Below are 19991 nucleotides of genomic sequence, written 5' to 3' on the forward strand. Positions count from 1 at the left end.
TTAGAATCAGTTTGTAAATATCAGAAGCTAGTCTGTTTTTCACTAAATATCAAAAATATTGACTTCCAGATTCAAAGCAATCCTAGAGAGTTTTCTAGTACATTCCCTGCTTCATTATACCATTGCTACATTTACACTATCCTTAGAAAATAATTACCTGATACTTTCTCAAAAACCTCTTAAGGCTGTACAACCACATGTTTTGAAACAATCTTTTCTCATAACTTTGTATATAAGTGATGTTTCTGATATAATCAAAACATGACCAGTAAGAGTAATTTTTAATCAGAGAAATGGAATAGTAAATCCATGACTTTCTTTTTTATCACTGATTTTTTTGTGTAGCTTAGATAAAAATGAAACTTACCCAGGCACTAGGTTCTTTACTTATGAATCTAAGCTAATATGGAATATTTAAAGAATCAGACTTAGAAATTTTATGAACTCCCTTTTATGTTCTCTGACAATAAATACAAGGCATTGTCATCATTGTATCACTAGACTCTATTTCTCAAAGTTAAAAGTCTGAGTTCCCCTAACAGAACTAAGGAGCCACTGGGCCACCAGAGGAAGGACTAGACCAAAGACAATGTGAGTGCTGACCACTGCTTGTTAGTTGCATGATCTTAGGCAAGTTACTTAATCTCTTAGCATCTACTTTCTTTACTGTTGAGGAAAAGTGAAAGTGTTAGTCTCTCAGCCATGTTCAACTCTTTGCAACCCCATGGACTACATAGCCTGCCAGGCTCCTCTGTCCATGGTATTCTCCAGGAAAGAGAGAGGGGTTGCCATTCCTTCTCCAGGGGATCTTCCTGACCTTTAGATTGAACCCAGGTTTCCTGCACTGCAGAAAGATGCTTTACTGTCTGAGCCACTAGGTACTGTTGAGAGGTTGTGTGTATTAATGTCTATCAAAGCCCTTTGTATACCACTACGTGCTATAAGAAATGTCAGTTTGTATTATTGTCCTCAATAATTGTCCCTAGGATCTCAAAGACTACTGATTTAGAAATACAATATATTTCATAGATAGATCATTTTTAAGCTTCTGACGACTGCTTAGGGTTAAGAAACCCTGGCATATATTTCATGCACAGCATTACAAGTAGGAATTCAATAGGAAAAAAGTTGATGGGTTGAGAGAAATAAAGAACATATTTTTCTAACTCACTCATATTTTCTTTGTCTCACTGGGCTTGATAAAGCTACGATGAAGTCTTGATTGGAGATTGCATATTACCTGGCAGGTTACCCTTTCTCTTCTGCAGGATTTGGGTTCAAATGATGATGACAAAACCACCATGTGTCTAAAAACCGATCTTTTCAATTCTACAGTGTAACAGGTTGAGACTGCTATGCCTGTTAATTAACCCCTGAATCCCATCAAGGTAATTGAAGCATGAACTTAAGATAAGATTTATATGGCAGATAAAGTAAAGAATTTCAGAGCATGCTTCTCTCACCTTATGTCCCTTCCTATCTCAATCTGACAAAAAGCAGATTCCACAGCCTGAGTCCATACCCACTGAGAGGAGTAAGCTGTGCACTTTTAAATAAAGTGTACCACCTCACAAAATATGTCAAATGTATATTTTATAGATGTCTGGCCTTACAGAGCTTTCTTGTTCTCCTTGTATGTATTTTTGTGTAGAGAAAAGATAAACAGATTCCATTGTCTTTTCTCATTTGATTAAATGTTGTAGTATTAGGCCAGTGATAAGATATCAACTACTTTAACTCAGAAATTATTTTAGTTACAGACAATGATCTGTTTGGCTTTGTTCAAAATCAGCTCCAGGATGATTCTTCTTATATTTCCATTAACTATGAAATTAAATAGAAGAGGCAATTTTTAAAAGAGAAATATTAGTTTTAGCCTGAAACCCTAAGTGTTGAGTTTCTGCCTGCAGTGGGTTTTTTTTCAATTAAATTATAAAGCATGGGTAATAGAGATTTATAATGGGAGTGCTGATACAATCTTAACTATAGGGAAAGCATCCGACATGCTCTATGCAGTATATGAATGGATTATTTGCATTAAATTATCTTTAGGAAATGCAAACAAAACAAAGAAAAATGTAAAGCTTGTAGCTTTATTAGCATAAAATTAAAGTCCTTGAATGCATAATTGTTCCATACCCAAAGCATTAACGGATTTTATTCTTAGAGTTCAAAGACCTCCTGATTAATATGCAAAATGGCCTCATTTTATAAGCGGGGTTTTTTCCCCCCTTCTCAGAAAAGAGACAGTTCTTTGCTGGAGGATATTACTATGAAGTTTAGAAAACACTAACTAATATTGATATAAAAGCCCTCAAATCTATATAGCCAAAAACAATGACAACTAGATGCTATTAGAATATTTATATTTCTTCAGTTTGTGTATGACTATAAAATGCATGTTTAACCAAATAATACCTAGCTTAGGAAAATAAAGTTTACAAAATAAAAACGAAAAACACTGTCTTTCTCTAGAAAGGTTTACCTACTCAGGTTAAGTTTAGTTCAGTCGCTCAGTCGCTCAGTTGTGTCCGACTCTTTGCAACCCATTAACAGAGGGCACACCAGGCCTCCCTGTCCATCACCAACTCCCAGAGTTTACCCAAACTCACCTCCATTGAGTCAGTGATGGCATCCAACCACCTCATCCTCCATCATCCCCTTCTTCTCCTGCCTTCAATCTTTCCCAGCATCAGGGTCTTTTCCAATGAGTCAGTTCTTCACATTAGGTGGCCAAAGTATTGGAGTTTCAATAATTTTTTTTAACTATTAAAAAGAAAATTTAATAGAGAAATTCTAAACCTAGTATATGCACTTAAATTCAGTTCAGCTAAGTTCAGTTACTCAGTTGTGTCTGACTCTTTGCAACGCCATGGACTGCAGCATGCCAGACTTCCCTGTCTATCTGTCACCAACTCCAGGAGTTTGCTCAAACTCATGTCCATCGAGTCGGTGATGCCATCCAACCATCTCATCCACTGTTGTCCCCTTCTCCTCCTGCCTTCAATCTTTCCCAGCATCAAGGTCTTTTCAAATACTCAGCTCTTCACATCAGGTGGCCTAAGTATTGGAGTTTCAGCTTCAACATCAGTCCTTCCAATTAACACACAGGACAGAATTTTGGAACCCAAAAAAATAAAGTCAGCCACTATTTCCAATGTTTCCCCACCTATTTGCCATGAAGTGATGGGACCGAATGCCATGATCTTAGTTTTCTGAAAGTTGAGCGTTAAGCCAACTTTTTCACTCTCCTCTTTCACTTTCATAAAGAGGCTCTTTAGTTCTTCACTTTCTGCCATAAGGGTGGGGTCATCTGCATATTTGAGGTTATTGATATTTCTCCTGGCAATCTTGATTCCAACTTGTGCTTCCTCCAACCCAGTGTTACTCATGATGTACTCTGCATATAAGTTAAATAAGCAGGGTGACAGTAGACAGCCTTGACGTACTCCTTTCCCGATTTGGAACCAGTCTGTTGTTCCATGTCCAGTTCTAACTGTTGCTTCCTGACTTGCATATAGGTTTCTCAACAGGCAGGTCAGGTGGTCTGGTATTCCCATCTTTTTCAGAATTTTCCACAGTTTATTGTGATCCACACAGTCAAAGGCTTTGGCATAGTCAATAAAGCAGAAGTAGATGTTTTTCTGGAACTCTCTTGCTTTTTTGATGATCCAGTAGATGTTGGCAATTGGATCTCTGGTTCTTCTGCCTTTTCTAAATCCAGCTTGAACATCTGGAAGTTCATGGTTCACGTATTGCTGAAGCCTGGTTTGGAGAATTTTGAGCATTACTTCACTAGCGTGTGAGATGAGTGCAACTGTGTGATAGTTTGAGCATTCTTTGGCATTGTCTTTCTTTGGGATTGGAATGAAAACTGACCTTTTCCAGTCCTGTGACCACTGCTGAGTTTTCCCAATTTGCTGACATATTGAGTGCAGCACTTTCACAGCATCATCTTTCAGGATTTAAAATAGCTCAACTGGAATTCCATCACCTCTACTAGCTTTGTTCACAGTGATGCTTCCTAAGGCCCACTTGACTTCACATTCCAGGATGTCTGGCTCTAGGTGAGTGATCACACCATTGTGATTATCTGGGTCATGAAGATCTTTTTTGTACAGTTCTTCTGTGTATTCTTGCCACCTCTTCTGAATATCTTCTGCTTCTGTTAGGTCCATACCATTTCTGTCCTTTATTGAGCCCATCTTTGCATGAAATGTTCCCTTGGTATCTCTAATTTTCTTGAAGAGATCTCTAGTCTTACCCATTCTATTGTTTTCCTCTATTTCTTTGCATTGATCGCTGAGGAAGGCTTTATCTCTCCTTGCTATTCTTTGAACTCTGCATTCAGATGCTTATATCTTTCCTTTTCTCCTTTGCTTTTTCGCTTCTCTTCTTTTCACAGCTATTTGTAAGCCCTCCTCAGACAGCGATTTTGCTTTTTTGCATTTCTTTTTCTTGGTGATGGTCTTGATTCCTGTCTCCTGTGCAGTGTCACGAACCTCCGTCAGCCATCAGGAGCAGCGGCTGTGATGTCCAAAGTAAGGAGCAGCGGCTGTGCTTTGCTGGAGCAGCCGTGAAGAGATACCCCACGTCCAAGGTAAGAGAAACCCAAGTAAGATGATAGCGGCTGAGAGAGGACATCAGAGGGCAGACAGACTGAAACCACAATCACAGACAACTAGCCAATCTGATCACATGGACCACAGCCTTCTCTAACTCAATGAAACTAAGCCATGCCTTATGAGGTCACCCAAGATGGATGACTCATGGTGAGGAGGTCTGACAGAATGTGGTCCACTGGAGAAGAGAGTGGCAAACCACTTCAGTATTCTTGCCTTGAGAACCCCATGAACAGTATGAAAAGCCAAAAAGATAGGACAATGAAAGATGAACTCCCCAGGTCAGTAGGTGCCCAATATACTGCTGGAGATCATTGGAGAAATAACTCCAGAAAGAATGAAGGGATGGAACCAAAGCAAAAACAACATCCAGTTGTGAATGGAACTGGTGCTAGAAGCAAGGTTTGATGCTGCAAAGAGCAATATTGTGTATAGAACAGACTTTCGGACTTGTGGGAGAAGGCGAGGGTGGGATGATCTGAGAGAATAACATTGAAACATGTATATTATCAATTGTGAAACAGATCGCCAGTCCAGGTTTGATGCGTGAGACAAGTGCTCAGGGCTGGTGAACTAGGATGATCCAGAGGGATGGGATGGGGAGGGAGGTGGGAAGGGGGTTCAGGATGGGGACACGTGTAAATCCATGGCTGATTCATATCAATGTATGGCAAAAACCACTACAATATTGTAAATAATTAGCCTCCAACTAATATAAATAAATGAAAAGGGGGGGGGGGGGGCAATGTTGCATAGGAACCTGGAATGTTAGGTCCATGAATCAAGACAGATTAGAAGTGGCCAAACAGGAGATGGCAAGAGTGAACATCAACATTCTAGGTATCAGCGAACTAAGATGGACTGGAATGGGTGAATTGAACTCAGATGACCATTATATCTACTCCCGTGGGCAAGAATCCCTTAGGAGAAGTGGAGTAGCCATCATAGTCAACAAAAGAGTCTGAAATGCAGTACTTGGATGCCATCTCAGAAACAACAGAATGATCTCTGTTTGTTTCCTAGGCAAACCATTCAATATCACAGTAATCCAAATCTATGCCCCAACCAGTAATGCTGAAGAAGCTGAAGTTGAATGGTCCTATGAAGACCTACAAGACCTTCTAGAACTAACACACAAAAAAGATGTCCTTTTCTTTATAGGGGACTGGAATGCAAAAGTAGGAAGTCAAGAAACACCTGGAGTAACAGGCAAATTTGGCCTTGGAGTACAGAATGAAGCAGGGCAAAGGCTAATAGAGTTTTGCCAAGAGAACGCACTGGTCATAGCAAACACCCTCTTCCAACAACACAAGAGAAGACTCTACACATGGACATCACCAGATGGTCAACACAGAAATCAGATTGATTATATTCTTTGCAGCCAAAGATGGAGAAGCTCTATACAGTCAGCAAAAACAAGACCAGGAGCTGACTGTGGCTCAGATCATGAACTCCTTATTGCCAAATTCAGACTTAAACTGAAGAAAGTAAGGAAAACCACTGACCATTCAGGTATGACCTAAATCAAATCCCTTATGACTATACAGTGGAAGTGAGAAATAAATTTAAGGGACTAGATCTGATAGACAGAGCGCCTGATGAACTATGGACAGAGGTTCGTGACATTGTACAGGATACAGGAAGCAAGACCATCCCCAAGGAAAAAAGAAAGGCAATGGACATGAGTTCGAGTAAACTCCGGGAGCTGGTGATAGACAGGGAGGCCTGGCATGTTTCAGTTCATGGGGTTGCAAAGAGTTGGACATGACTAAGGGACTGAACTGACTGATCAACTGACTGACTGACAGACATGTATCAGGCCCCCCGCCCTGGATGACTCAGTGGGGGAAAAAAAAAAATCTGCCTGCCAAGCAGGAGACTCACGTTCGATCCCTGGGTCAGGAAGATCCCCGGGAGATGGAAATGGCAACCCATTCCAATATTCTTGCCTGGAAAAACCCATGGATAGAGGAGCCTGGTGAGCTATAGACCATTACATCACAAAAGAGTCGGACATAACTTAGCAACTAAACAACAACAGACATTTATCCTATGATAAAATGTCATTACACATATCATATAAGTCAATGCAAAGCATGTTGCAAAAATTACTAGAAGATTTAAAACTTGTTCAACTCAGAAACGGCCCAGTACTCCAACAGAATCGCTGAGATTAAAATTGGTTGTTTTTTTTCTTTTAATTTATTTATTTTAATTGGAGGCTAATTACTTTACAATATTGTAGTGGTTTTTATACTTTTGCCAAGGAAAAAACACCAGCCTTTTTGCTAACTCCACTAATGTTGCTAACCTAAAGGTTAAAATCAGTATTGTTTTTGGCAGGGGGGGGGGGGGAGTTCATTATTTTTTGCATTTTCAGTTTTTAAATGGAATAGAGCAAAGTATTTCATGTATAAAGTACTTCACAGTTTACCAAGTGTTTTCATATCAGCCACCTACTTTCAAGGAACTTAAAGAGGCTTCCCTGAGAAATTACCACCCACAAATTACTACCTGTGACAGTTCTATTGTATTTCTAGCTGGTTAAACCGCATCTATAATATAGAATTCAATGCTGGTTGCCACATTTTCAGAGGGACATTGACCCATTAGAGTGTAATGAAAAGTAAATGTCCAGATGACTAGGAGAAGCCATAATTTTTGATAAATTATTCAAGCAACTTGGGAAGTGAAGAATAAGGAAAGGCATAATATCAGTTTTCAGTTATTCGAAGAGCTGTCATGGAGAGATGAGTATACTAATTCTGTGTTTCTCCTGAGGCCAGAACAAGGATACAAAGCTGAAAGTAAGGAAGGCAGATTCTGACTAAAAGTAGAAAGAACATTTTATCCACTTGTGCTGTCCATAACAATAACAGCTGCCTCTTGAGGGTGGTACCAATCTCTGGAGGCGGTCAGGCAGAAACTGAATGTCTGTCAGAGTTCTAATTTTTAAAAATTACTGTTCCAGGTTGAGAACTAGGCTAAAAATCTCTAGGTTTCTTTCTAAGTCTCAGATTTTACTTTTTTTGATAAAATGAAATACATAAATGCACTACAAAATAAGAGGTTTACTATATGCCCATTTCTATAACAGTACAATATTCTCAATTAAGTGTTTTAATTTAAGGTTCTATGATACACAGAATGCTTACTTCCACCCAAAAAGAGCCATTTGGTCATTTAAAACATCCAATGCATGAAACAAGAAGTATAACAAGTTTTGGGCAACAGACCCTTATATCCTATTCACAAATAAGTAATTGCAATTATAAGAAAACATCTTTCATTTGTGAGGAAGCCATATAAAATTTACTATGAATAAGCATAAATTTAAGTATAATTTTATGAATCAAGAGTAAAGTCTTTTCTCTTTCCTCTCTAACAGGCTAGAACAGGATAGAGAAGAATAAGCTGTAACTATTGGTTCACTTGGCTCCCTGAATCCTCCTTGATCATACGTAAGACTAAAGAGCTAATATATTTCTCTTTCACAGAAGGTTTATAGACATAGGTTCTAGTCCTGGTTTTGCTACCACGTGCATGGCCTTCAGTAAGTAATTTACTTCCATATCACACTTTTAAAAAACAGTTGGATTAGAGCATCATTTTAGTTCTTTCTGGTTCTAAGGTCTATATATATATATATATATAGACTTCTTTATATATGATACCTACTTACGCAGTCAAGCACTGTCGACCTTCAGGAACAAATGATAAACCAAAAACATTTTTTAAAGCCTGTAAATGTGAGCAACAATGGAAATAACATAAAGAAAAAAGATTTAGAAGACATATTGTGATCAGTTGGCATACTGATTGAAAGAAAATGCACTCTCATTGGGTGATGATGGCTGTAGAATCTAAGCCCTGTTACCCTAAAGTCATAAAATTTGGAGGAAGTGGGAAGAGAGAGAGGAGCCCACAAAGAAGAAAAAAATAAAAAAAGAGGAACAAGAAGAAAGAAATCAATAAGCAGCCAATCTCTGCAATGGCAGGATTATAAAACAGCATCAGAAATAGTGAGCAGGAAAAACAGAGAGAGAGAAGAGAAATTGAGCTGTGAGAACAAAAAGAAAAGAAAGGAAGAAACACTTGCTGGAGCATGAAACAGTGTGGTCTGCTGAGGCTGGACAGTGGTGGAAGCTGAGGCTCGTTCACTTGTCCAGACCAGGAGTGGGCTTCCTTCTACCACAGCAGAGTGGAGTCATGGCCACTAGTGACAATCTGGATGCACTGAGCTTAGACTATGTCCAATCTACTCTGCATATCACAGGAGTGTGTAACATCTTTAAAATGTTTTCACCTCTAAAATGTTTCCAAAAGAGTCTTGTAATTAAGGAGCTGACCTTTGGGTTGGGAAGAATCTCATTCATCCAAAGGTAACTGAGATACTCCTTGGTACATGGAGTGGATTTATGGATAGGTATACATGGAAAGGAGAAGGCAGTGACACCCACTCCAGTACTCTTGCTTGGAACATCCCATGGATGGAGGAGCCTGGTGGGCTCCAGCCCATGGGGTCGCTAAGAGTCGGACTTGACTGCGCGACTTCACTTTCACTTTTCACTTCCATGAAGTGGAGAAGGAAATGGCAACCCACTCCAGTGTTCTTGCCTGGAGAAGACAGTCGGACACGACTGAAGCGACTTAACAGCAGCATACATGGAAGATTTATAAATAGATATAAATAACTGCTTACTTGAGGGCCTAGAACAAAGCTCTAGCCAATTATATATGTGTATATATCTATACATTCTGCCCTTCTCTCTATTCTCTTTCTACTTGGACTTCTTGGGAATTCACATTTGTGGGGGCTGACGATGTAAATCCACCAGTGGACTTAATGAAAACCACGAAGTGCACATAAATTCACAACAGACTTTTCTATGTTTTCTTCTCTGGGTGTTATTTTCATGGGAATCTGGGTCTTCAGGAGAATTCTGAGCAAAACACCTAATATCATCTGGCTATCTTAGCACCATGCCAATTTCCGATAATTATTAGTAATAATTCTGGAAAACAGAAAGATTATAATAATAAAAATAAAAGCATGCCAAATCAGCTTGTACTTAATTAGAAACACTGGAACAGAAACTAAGAATAAGTTGCTATTTCCCTACAAAGAGTCAAAGGAATACTTATGTATAGGGTATGATATAGGGTGGTATTTAGAAATACTAACATACACGTCTTCTCCCTTGGCAATTTCTTGTATCCTTTCCTCAGTCCAAACAATTAGCATTTCCCACCTTCTCTGCAGTAGAGAATGGCTGTGGAAGCTGAACACAGGCAAACAGAAGAATTCAATTCTTAGATAACATTCTTCTTTAATCTTACAAGAATATCACTGTATTGTACTGTATTGTATTTTTGGCTGCACCATGAGGCATGCAGGATCTTGGTTCCCCAATCAGAAATTGAACCCATGCCTCCTTCAGTGGGAACACGGACTCTCAGCCACTGGGCCACCAAGAAAGTCCAGCAACATGTTTTGTAAGTTTACTTTCAATTAAGAAAATCTAGATTTAGAAAAATTCCAAGCAAAAGTTTAACCCATAAATAATAGATCTGGAGTAGTTCACAATTACTCACATTTTAAGCTTCTGTTATTTATATTAGGTATCCAACCTCATACCCATCAGGACTGGATTTGATGACATTTGACAGAAAACTTCAAAGTGGCTTAAAACCACAAAGGTATATTCTTTCACATAAAGCACACTCAGAAGGTAGTTCCTATTCTCTGCTCCACCTTCATCCTCAAGTTCACCTCATAACCCGAGCTTGCCATTGGAGTTTCAGCCACCCTATTCACATTCCAGGCAGTAAAAGGGAGGAAAAGGTAGCCACTCCCAGTTGGTCAACACCTTCAAGAAGCCCTTCTGGAAATCAGATACAGTACCTCCATTTACCCAGAATTTAGTCTTATGGCCATACCAAGCTTCAAGGAAAGCTGCAAAATACAGTTTTAATTCTACATAGCAATGTACCCAGTTAAGAAACTACTTGGAAAATTACTAGTAAAAGACTACTAAGAAAGAAGGTTAGAATGGAAATTAGGTAAATACTTAGTGACCTAGGAAAACACCACTAGGTTTTCTCTCTTCAGAGGACATAATAAAGGTAGGAATTAACGGGGCTTTAGAGAATCCCAGGGGTGGGGTCGCAAAGAGTCGGACACAACTGAAGTTACTTAGCAGTAGCAGTAGAAATGTTACAAGTGAGGGAGAGAGCAGAGCCTGGAGATAAGTGGAACCAACCTGAAAGGAACAAGTGGGCAAAAGCAAAGCTGGTGTTCATAGACTCCCCCAGAGTAAGCCCAGAGCAGACCAGCGAGCCCTAGGCAACAAGGTGGGAGTAGTCACTGCTCTCTCACTATCCAGGTTCCATGTGAGTACCGAAGCTCATCAGTGCAGACGAGCTGTGTTAGCCATCCTGGCCACTGGTTTCTGGCCAGAGCTTCCCAAGATTCAATGGCCTGTTAATGCACCAGTAAAAAAAAGTGCTCCTCTAGGCTCTGAGACTTGCCATGGTCTGGGTGGGCAATCTCCCTTAAAATGGCATAGGATATTCAGAGGACCCCTGAAGCAGAAACTATGATACTAAACATCATGGGTCCTGTAATCATAGATTTGGGTTTGTTTGAATTTTTAAATATATATTCATACATACACAAACCAGTCTTTCCAGAACCCAGAGGAATAGTTGGGATTTCTCTGTAATACCCTTTGTATTCATTTCGTACAACTCAATCTTTACTGAAATTCCAATAAGCAAAGTTCTACCCTCACAAACCTTTTTTCTAATAATGCAGACAATAAAGGTACATTTAAAACTACAATATACAGAGGATGAGTGGAAGATACATCCAGAAATAATGGATTGTAATCAAATCGAGAAGGCATTTGAAAATAGCAGAGTGAAGAGTTTACAGCTAAGCCAGTAGAAAATAGGAGTGATTTGGTTACTTGAAAATTTATCTAATTCAGGTCTACCAATCTTTATCCACAATTCCAAAATCCAAAAGTTGCAAAAATCAAAAATATGAGGTTTTTTTAACAATGTATTTGGAGACAAAAGCCAGTCTGATCTGAACACATTGGGTATGAAAGTTTAACACACAATGAGAGACCATTTATTTATTTATACCAGTTGTATCATTTATATTACTTAATGTGAATATTCCTACATTTCACTGAAGAAATAGCTATGTTTGATTACAGGATCCTCCCCCAGTCTCCATTATGGGGATTTTGTAATACAGAGTATTTTCTCCATATTACCTTTCTAAAACTCCCAAAATTAACAAAAAAAAGGTCCACATTCTAAAACACATCTTAAAAATAAACTAATTATTTAAAATAACATATATCTGATCTCAAGAGTTTAATATGACTTATTATCATCTGTATTGATGTATAGGATGGGATGGGAGAAACAGAGGTGAGAAGACTAGTCTGGATACTTTCAAAAGTCCCAGCTGGAAAAAAAACAAGTAAAGTATGGTGGCCATGAGATGGAAAAGATGAGTGGATGTAAGAATCACTGAGAACTAGATTTGGCAGCTAACTGGAGGCATGGACGTGAAGGAGTAGTCAAAGGAAAATCCTGAGAACCTAGTGATAGTTTCAATCACAATATCAACAACAACAAAGGTGGAATTGTTAATGAGTTTGTTCTAATTGTATTAGACTTAAGATGTTGGCAGAATATCTAAGTTGTAATGTCAGGCAGAGTTAAAAATGGGTGTTTAGAGTCCAGGAGAGAGATCGGTACCAGAGTTGGAAACCTGAGATTCAACCACATGGAAGGAGATAATGAAATCTATAGCAATGGACGAAATTCCCAAGAAGCAGAGAAGTGGAAAAAAAAAAAAGTACATATGTGGAATTTGGGGAAATCACTAGCACTTTACAACATAGTTATCTTAATTGCATGAAAGGTTTGTTGCTAAAGATTAGCAGAGGCTAATCATCTCTTAGGGGAGCCTGGTGGGCTGCCGTCTATGGGGTTGCACAGAGTCGGAAATGACTGAAGCGACTGAGCAGCAGCAATCATCTCTTAATGATGGAGAAGCAGCATTGTCGGGTGTATCAGAAATGCAGCAGATTCATACAGGAAGAAGTGCAATTCCAGAATTCCCTCTTAATAGCACTTCAGTGTATCTGTTGCCGACAAAGAACTGAGCAAACATCATTTTGAGATGCCCCAAGGCAGATGAGTTCACTTTTTACCTAAAATCAATATATGTCGTTGAGTCCACATTTTTTATACTCCCAGGCTAGTAGGAATGTAGTTTTCTATGGAGCTATTATTATGACCAGCTCTGTCTCAAGCAGGACCATTCAAGCCAAGGTAAACTACAGTTTGTCAAGTTGTTAACTTACTTTGAAAATGGTATCTTTCTTATCAATGCTGCCACAGACTCATATCAATATTTAATGTTTTGTAGCAGTGAAAACATAATAGGAAGAGATTGCAATGAGTTAAGCAGATAGGAACAGAAAACTACATTCCTCACCTCTAAAAGCAAAACTACAGATGGGATAATTCTCTAGAAGTATGATGGCTAATTTTATGTGTCACCTTGGTTGGACCACATTGCCCAGAATTGTGGTCAAACACTATTCTGGATATTTCTGTGAGTGTGTTTGGGAGCTGTAATTTACATTTAAACTGGTGGACTTTATGGTAGATTGCCCTCCATAACTTGGGTGAACCTCCTACAATCAGTTGAAAATATGAATCAGACAAATGGCTGACCTCCCCTGAGCCAGAGGGCGTTCTTCCAGCCTTGGCCCCCAAATTGCACTGCAGCATAGACTCTTCCCTGGGTCTCCCATCTGACAGCTCCGTGACTTGAACTGCAACAGGGTCTCTTCCTGAGCCTGCTGGCCCACTCTTCAAATTTTGGATTTACCAGTCATTATAATCACTTGAACCAATTCCTTAAAAGAAATAAACATACATCTTATTCTGTTTCTCTGGAGAACCCTGACTAGTACAAGAGGGGAAAAAAAAAAAGAATAAAACTATATAGCATCAGGTGATCTGAAGAAATTGGAGAAATTGAAATCTGTGATCAGGTTGTTTGGAAAAAAGTAATCTAGTCAAAAACCAAATGGTAAAAGGAAACTGACTAAGGCATTAGATTAGTTGAAATGAAAAACTGATCAAAAATAAAGATGCCACTCCTCCACTCCCCAACTTCTTTGAAAGTGAAAGTCGCATCCAACTCTTTGCAACCCCATGGACTATACAGTCCCTGGAATTCTCCAGGCCAGAATACTGGCGTGGGTAGCCTTTCCCTTCTCTAGGGGATCTTCCCAACCCAGGGATCGAACCCAGGTCTCCCACATTGCAGGTGGATTTTTTTACCAGCTGAGCCACAAGGGAAGTCCAAGAATACTGGAGTGGGTAGCCTTTCTCTTCTCCAGAGGATTTTCCCAACCCAGAAATCGAACCAGGGTCTCCTGCATTGCAGGCAGATTCTTTACCAACTGAGCTATCAGGGTTATTTCTCAATAATTTTCACACATCATTGGCAGTTTTACAACCCTTAGATATTTTTGTCTTTTTCACAAGATGGGGGATTTGCTCCCATTTTTACTTTTTTTTAAAATTTCAAATTCATCTTTCTGCCCAGACAAATTCAGACTTTTGTGCCTCAACTGATAGAAATGAGTCAACTATCTTATGACAACTCCAAAATGTAAACAGCATCTTTTTCTATAGTTGTATTTTTACAATTATTTAAATGTTACATATCTCCCTTTTGTGTAAAAATAAATGGAAAATGGCAATTAAAGGGCCAAAAAACAGTGTTAAAGGTCTCATAAAGCCAACACAGTTGTGATAAGATGGAGATCATTTGGCATACAAAGAAAGGTGGATGTACAGCTTCTATCACACAATCTTTACTCAGTTAAGTGTTAATTATGAGACAAAGAACAAAATTAAGAATATGTAAGAAATGCTAGAAATATATGATCAAATATTGTTTGATAGACAAAGGTAATTAGGAATTTTAAAATATTTTTAGCTTTCTGGGACTGGAATGTCCCTTATAACATGGATGTCTATTGTTCAGCTTTTCACACTCAACCTCCTCACATCTTTTAAGAGCATAGATATGTTGACAGGATTGTCACTGAGTTGCTCAGTTGTATCCAACTCTTTTGTGACCCCATGCATTTTAGCCCACCAGGCTCCTCTGTCCATGGGATTTCCCAAACAAGTATACTGGAGTGATTTGCCATTTCCTTCTCCAGGGGATCTTCCTGACCCAGGGATTGAGCCCATCTCTCCCACTTGGCAGGTGAATTGTTTACCACTGAACCACCAGGGAAGCGCATTGACAGGATACACAGCTTCTCAAACTTCACTGTGCATGCAGATCACCTTAGGATCTTGTTCAATTACAGATTCTAGTTCCGTTGGTTTGGGGCAATGCATGACATTGTGTCCCTGAACCACACCTTGAGCAACATGGTTGTAAGAGACTCACACTCAAAGGTCCATACAAACATTGCAAAAATTAGCCAATCTACAGTTCACCAAAGTCATCACTAGATGAAAAATGAGTAACTGATATTACTCAATTGAAACTATTGATATTAAAACAATTTTTTAAACCAAACTGCTTTTAGAAAAAATATTTTAAATTATTTCATTTGTTGCCAAAATTTCCATTTGTCAACTTGTTGGCTCTAAATTTGGCCCCCATACATGGAGGGCAAAGAGAGACCCAAGAAAGAGACAGACCAGTTCAGATTGGTAGGTGGTTATTTTAATAAGCCAGTAAACTTACAGATGAGGCTTCTGTTGGATGGCCACAAGATGAGTAGATCTCTGCACCTCACCAGAATTTTAGAAGCTTATATATAAATGCCTTAATCAGGTCCAGTCACGTATTCAGTTCAGTTCTCAACCACATCTTACTGTCTCAAGACTGCATCATTGAATGGCTCCTAGTGTGGAAATGGTGGGCAGAACATATGTTCCAAGAGAGAGGTGAGGAGCCTGTGACTGCCTAAGTCCAGCTCTTGGATCAACCAGCAGTTCACATTCTCTCCATGACCTCCTCCAACACTAGTGGAATTTGTTTTTTTAATTCCTTTTTTTTCCCCAATAGATCTATAACGGCAGCAAAGAAGAGTCAAGGAAATATAACAACTTTCTAATATATCTCAAATAGACTCCTTCCTCAGACTTCCTTAATTCATAAGTCAATGATACCATCGTTCACCCAGCTACTCAGAAATAAAACCTAAATATCATCTTTAATTTCTTTCTTCTTCATCTTCTACATTCAATCTGGCATCAAATCTGCTCAGCTCAGACTTTCCTGGTGGTCCAGAAATTAAGAATCCACCTGCCAAAGCAGGAAATACAGATTCGATCCCTGGTCTGGGAAGATCCCACATGGCACAAGGCAATAAGCCTGTGGGTCACAACTACTGAGCCCAGGCTCTAAAGCCCAGGAGCTGCAGCTACTGAGCCCATGCACCCTAAAGCCTGTGCTCTGCAACGAGAAGCCACCACAATGAGAAGCCTGCACACCACAACTAGAGAAAGCCCGCGTGCAGCAACCAAGACCCATGCAGCCAAAGATAAATAAATAAATATACATATTTTTAAAGGTCTGCTCAGCTCTATCTCCAAAATGTATCTATTATCTGACCAATTTTCTCCGATGCCATCATAAGCAAATCACTGTCGTCCTTCAGCTGGACCATTCACTGCAACAGGCTCCTAACTGGCGTTCATTCTTCCACTGCTGGCTCTCATACTGCTCATTTGCTTTGTAACAGTCAGACAATCTTACTAAAGTGTAAATCAGATATCACACCTGTCTCCAGTGCAATGAATTCCCACTGCAGTTTTTTTAAAAGGCTCATACTGGGTTTTAAGACTCAAAAGGGAAAAAAAAAAAAAAGGAAAAAAAAAAAAGACTCAAAAGGATCTGGTTCCTACATCTGTCTCCAAACTATCACTGTGCATATATATTGTAGACATCACCCCAAAGGTCTGAGAAATAGTACCCTGTTCAGGAAGAATACAGCCATTCCCCACCCCCAAAAAGCCCTTTTTCCAACCACAACCCCATTTTTTCAGTTTATAAGTAACTGCCATCCTGACTTTTATTATACCAACTTCTTTGCTTATCTTTTAATTTCAACACTTGAGTATGCATTCATGGTTTAAAGTCATTTGCTTGCTTTTGAACTTTTACAATCATAAGGTATACATTTTATTGTGTTTACTTAATTTGTTCAATGTTGCTTTTTTAAAGATGAACCATGTTGCTCTGTATGGCTTTAGTTCACTCATTTAATTTGCTGTGTAGTATTTCATTGCATGAATATACTGCAATTTACTTGTTTATTCTATGTTGGTGGCTGTTTAGGTTGCTTCCTTTGGCCTGCTTAAAATAATATTGCTATGAACATTCTTATACAGGTAACCTCATACATATGCACACATTTCTCTAAGGTATATGCCTAAAAATAGAAATACTAGGTTATAAGCTATGGAATTGTCAGTTTTTCTAGATAAACTGCTTGTTGAAAGCGTTTGGGTCAGTTTATACTCCTGCCAATAGTATATTGGTGTTGCCATTTCTCCATTTCTTTGTTAATCCTTGCTATCAATACATCTTTTAAATTTTAGCTATACTAGTGGGTGACGAGTAATACTGTTGGAATTTTACTTTGCATTTCTCATTACCAATGAGGTATTATTTCATCCATGAAATCAAGAAGGTTGTAGTTGCTGTTGTTCAGTTGCTCAGTCCTGTCTGATTCTTTACGACCCCATGGACTGCAGCACGCCAGGCTTCCCTGTCCATCACCAACTCCCAGAGCTTGCCCAAATTCATGTCCATTGAGTCAGTGATGCCATCCAACCATCTCATCCTCTGTCATCCCCTTCTCCTCCTGCCTTCAATCTCTCCCAGCATCGGGGTCCTTTCTAATGAGTCAGCTCTTTGTCTATCAGGTGGCCAAACTATTGGAGCTTCAGCTTCAGCATCGTGGACATGTACAAATGATGTGTACAAGATCATGCTCACGCAGGTCCTGAAGGCACAAATAAACTGCATGATCAAGTGGCTCAGATGTTGTCGTGACTACTCCTGCACAGCTGTTTCTTCCTCAGTCCACACCTAGGCTGTTGCAGCGATATCTATAGTTTATTTAGTGAGGAGGAAAAAACTCAGAGGATGGTTCTTTCTATCACAATATGCTTCAGAAATTACCACTGCAATCTAGCGTGCCTCTGAAAGGTGGGGAAGAGAAATCTCAGTGGGCAGAATTTTCAACAGTACTTCTGCTTGTCTACTGTAACTAGGAAAAGAGATGTCCACAGGTGTAGATCTACAGTGTTTCATGGGCAAGGGGCTAATGGATTGGTCAGGTAGTCAGGGACTTTGAAAGACTAAGATCAGAAGGCCAATGACAAGGAAATCTGGGGAGGGAGTATGTGAATGGACCTCTCAGGATGAGAACAAAATTTGAAGCTAGTAGTGTCCCATGTTATGTTCGTAGGGCAACCATTGTGGTGAACGTCTTCCTTGATTAAGTGGACAGGATGACTCAACCTCTAGATGTCAGTCATCCTCTTTCCCTAGCATCCCAGTGCTTGCTCAGTGGGCTCGTGTACCAAGTAACTATGGCAGCAGGGATAGAGGTTATCAACCTAGGGATCGAACCCAAGTCTCACACATTGCAGGCAAATTCTTAACCGTCTGAGCCACCAGGGAAGCCCAAGAATACTGGAGTAGGGAACCTATTCCTTCTCCAGGGGATCTTCCCGACCCAGGAATAGAATTAGGGTCTCCTGCATTGCAGGATTCTTGAGCAGCTGAGCAACCAGGGAAACCCCATATACGGACTCAGCAACATGAAATTCTTCTCACCAATACTAATCTTACTATTGTCACTGCTGAGTACCTAACCTGCTAAGAACAGAGACCAGTCCTGGAGACACCAGCCATTTGGTGACTAATCATACTGGATCCCTTCTCTAGTGGGAGGGCCAGCAATTGTCCTTAAGAAAATATTTATTCTGGATATGAATCCTAAGACTCTTGCTGTAAGACTACCAACCATAATCTTACTGACATGGTTATCTCTCACAACATAAATTCTAAGTGAGAAATTCATTTCAGAAAGGGCTCACAACTATGAAATTCATAGGACTTTCTATGACCAAATCACCCAGAAGTGGCTGGATTGATAGAGTAATATAATGACCTACTGATACATATTAATATGATGTTATTTCTCCCACTGCCAGAATACACAGTTTGAGGAATTATGGAATAAAAATTGGATGGATTTTTCTCATTATTATGTTTAATAATCCACTCACAGAATTTTTTATTCCCATCCCTACAAATGGGCAGGAAAAAGGTCCCTATAAGGGCTGGGGTGGTTGATCCATATTATTTCAGGGAAATTGGCCTACTGCCACACAGCGGGTCAGTATGAACTATGTCAAGAGCCCAGGGGATTATCTGGGTTACCTCTTAATGTGCTCTTATTTAACAGTTAATACACAACCAACCCCTAAAGACTCAGACCTATCAGAATTAAGATTCAGCTACCTTACTAGGTAAAGAACCTGGACCAGCTAGCATGCTGGCCAGGAGCAAAAAAAAAAAAAATATGGAGTAGGGAAGAGGTTATAAATATCAACTACAACTTCATGCCCAGTTATAGAAACAAGTACTCAAGCAAATCTACTTTATTGTTTGTTCTGTATATTTCTGTATATAGTGACTATTTTTTCTTCCCCCTTTCCCTATCAAGTTAGATAAAAAATGGTGGTGGTAGTGCACTTGACAGTTTAATCATCCAGGTGATTCAACCAGAATAAGTAACACCTCTAAGAATAACACTAGGCACTTCCCAGGTGGCTCAGTGGTAAAGAACCCACCTGCCAACAGAGGAGACACAGGTTCCATCCCAGGGTTGGGAAGATCCCCTGCAGGAAGAAATGGCTACCCCCTCTGGTATTCTTGCCTGGAGAATCCCATAGACAGAGAAGCCTGGTGGGCTACATACAGTCCAAGGAGTCACAAAGGGTCAGACACTGAAGACGCGTGCACGCACACATGCACACACACTAATAATAGTAACTGATGGAACTTACTTGCCATAGGCACTCAGCTCCCTCTCCCCTCACTTCACACAGGCACACCCACCCTCCTATGTTCTGCTCTGTTCTCCTGGGATTAGGACATGCAGACTACATTTCCCAGACTCCTTTTTGACAACTGGATTCCTGTCAGGTGTGGTCAACAGGAAGCACTGCTGGGAAGTCAGTGGTAGCACAGGTCCCAGCACCGTGATATTTGTTGGC

The sequence above is a fragment of the Muntiacus reevesi genome, chromosome 1 (genome assembly GCF_963930625.1).
Source record: "Muntiacus reevesi chromosome 1, mMunRee1.1, whole genome shotgun sequence".
NCBI lineage: Eukaryota > Metazoa > Chordata > Mammalia > Artiodactyla > Cervidae > Muntiacus > Muntiacus reevesi.